This window comes from Lipotes vexillifer, unplaced genomic scaffold (genome assembly GCF_000442215.2).
Source record: "Lipotes vexillifer unplaced genomic scaffold, Lipotes_vexillifer_v1.1 scaffold555, whole genome shotgun sequence".
Lineage (NCBI taxonomy): Eukaryota > Metazoa > Chordata > Mammalia > Artiodactyla > Lipotidae > Lipotes > Lipotes vexillifer.
Genome location: NW_006772693.1, coordinates 624,908 through 627,782, shown reverse-complemented (window position 1 = coordinate 627,782; position 2,875 = coordinate 624,908). Strand labels below are relative to the sequence as shown.

The window sequence follows — 2,875 nt, the reverse complement described above, 5'->3', positions numbered from 1 at the left end:
GGGAAAGAGAAAGGATGGAGACATCACATCTCTATTTGAAATCTAGACCGTTAAAGATACAGTGGTCTAAAATAATGGTGAGAAGCAAAATTTTATATCATCTAATCTTCATAATAGCCATCGATCCTTAAGTGTTAACACAATTGTTGACCCAGTAATTGTTTCAAACAGCTGTATATTTAATGTCACATATGTAGTTCACTACATACTTGCCTAGAGGTTGCGAGCTTCTTATGAACAGAAATATATTCTATGAAAGTCAGAGTTTTTGCAGTATGAGAGAGCTCATACTTATTGCTTTATTCTCACTCACATCTCCCTTTTAGGATAAGAACAAGAGCAGTGGACCACCACAAGGCGCCCAGTTTACTGCCCAGGGTGTTGCTGGGTCACAAAGAGTTAACCAGTATCTGCCATCATGACATGGTATCCAACCACAGAGCTTTCTGTCTGCTGTGAAATGTAATCAGCATTAAGATCACTGCTCTTTTTCTTTGTCTCAGAAGTTTCAGTAAACACAAATCGTGAGTTTGGCCAGTTTCCTAAAGATATTGTCATACTCTTCCAAGAGTGAGCACAGCAAATTTATGCCAAGCATCAGAAGAACAGGAGGAGAAAATAAAAGGTGACTGGGGCAAAAAAAAAAAAAACAACCAAAAAAAGCTGGGGATGAATCAGGATAATCTATTCGATTCCATCTCATTACGACACAAATTTAGTATTTGATCGGATCATTTGCCCCAAATGAAAGGAACCACAGTCCTCCAATATAAGCATTATATAATGTATTAGTGAGCTTGGGCTGCCATAACAAACCACCACAGGCTGTCAAACAGCAGAAATTTGTCTTCTAACAATTCTGGAGGCTGGAAGTTCAATATCAGGGCGCTGGCAGGGGTCTCCCTCCTTGGCTTGCGGACAACACAGCCCTCTTGTGCCCTCAAGTGGCCTTTGCTCTGTACGCACATCCCTAGTGTCTCTTCCTTTTCTTACAAGGACACCAGTCCTACTGGATGAGGGCTCTACCCTTGTTACCTCATTTAACCTTAATTACCTCCTTGAGGCCCTGTCTCCAGATATAATCACACAGTGGGTTATATCTTCAACATATGATTTTGTAGGGGGTGGGGGGACAGAACTCATTTTATAATATTAATTACACTTAGGAAGAAATGAGACCAAAAGGGTAGATGCAAACAACTAATAAAAAGGGAACCATATCCATAAGAAACTAAAGGGAGTAAGAAGGAAATTAGAAACAGAACTTATATGTAAAAGTTTCATTCTGTTACATTTTGGAAATATTTTTAAGGTTGGAGGATTATGTGAGCTTTAGACAGCATTTATGCTTCCCTAAAGAAACTGAAATGACTCACTCTTCTTTCTGTTGCTTCCACATTTTTTTTACCCACAATACCCCTGTTCATGCTGTTTCTTTGTCCAAAATGCACTTCTTCCCCATCCTTTCATGTTCAAGTACTACTCACATTTCAAGGTCAATTCAAATGCTATGCAGTCCACAAAGCCTGTCTTGATCTCTTTTCTCACTGAACTTCTTTAGCCATTCATCCATATTACATTTATGGTACTTTCATATAATGATAATATTCTATTACGGTAATTCTATAATTTATTAGCCGCATCACCCAACTAAACTGTATATTCTTTGAGGGACGGGTCCATGCTGATTCTTCTTTTTCCTCTTTTCCTAGATCAAATAAAGCTTACATATGACGATCCACTGAAGTGGGAACAGCAAAAAGAACATCTGACAAACACCATACAAGTTAACTCATTCTAAAAATGGATATTTTATAAGAGATTATCCGTGCATGGAGAAGACTGGTTCAAAGAACACCATCTCAAAATTAGAGGAAAGGACTCCTGGTGTTGACCAAACTGGGTAAAATCCACTATAGCCTACCTTTGCCACTGATTACAATGAAAACTTTAGGATAAAATACAAAAATCAACTACTTGCAGATTCTAAGAAGTGAATGGGAAAAAAGTTAAAACTTGAGTAATGACCAATAAGTGGGTAGTGACTTTCTTGTGTGTGTGCATGTGTGTGTTTCCTCCTTATCTTCTGGCTTTGGTCTGAGAACAGCCCTAATGGGGGGAACTGTGCACAGACACAGGTAGCAAAAACTCAAAGTAGAAGACGGAGAAAATGATCATGTGTGAGCCAGAGAGTGAGGGTGGGGGGAATCTCGCTGTTCTCTCTTCTGTCCCTACCCCCAGGTCAACCCAGCCACAGAATTATATTACCATGGCAGAGCAGTGGTAATTCAGTCACCTAAAACACTGAGTGAAAATCCATCTCTCTGGATAGAAGAGCTGGGAAAAGGGGCCTCTGTTGTGCATAGAGTCTGAGGGGTGTCATAATCTGCTCAGGCTGCTATAACAGGATTCAGTCCAAAATTACTTGATATACAAAGAACCAGAACGTGACTAATTCTTAAAGAAAAAGTAAGATGTTAGATTTACTAGAAAAATACCTTTAAAGCAGTTATTATAACAACTCTTTATTTGGTAACGGTGAATATTTTTTGAAATAAATGGAAAGAGGGGTGCTATCAACAGAGAAATAGAAAGTTTAACAAGAACCAAATGAAAATTTTAGAACTGAAAAATATGATACCTGAAATAAAAACTTTACTGTAAGGATGCAACAAGAGAAAGGAGACAACAGAGGAAACAATCAGTGAACTTGATGACCCGTGAAAAAAATAATCCAGGGCCTCCCTGGTGGCGCAGTGGTTGAGAGTCCGCCTGCCGATACAGGGGATATGGGTTTGTGCCCCGGTCCGGGAAGATCCCACATGCCGCGGAGCGGTTGGGCCTGTGAGCCATGGCCGCTGAGCCTGCGCGTCCG

At 39.9% G+C, this 2,875-nt stretch overlaps 1 protein-coding gene across 1 annotated transcript in view; it reads right to left on the bottom strand.

Moving 5' to 3' along the window:
• DNAH7 (dynein axonemal heavy chain 7) overlaps positions 1-2,875 on the bottom strand; it is a 253,806-nt gene that overhangs the window by 73,333 nt on the left and 177,598 nt on the right. The window lies entirely within an intron of this gene.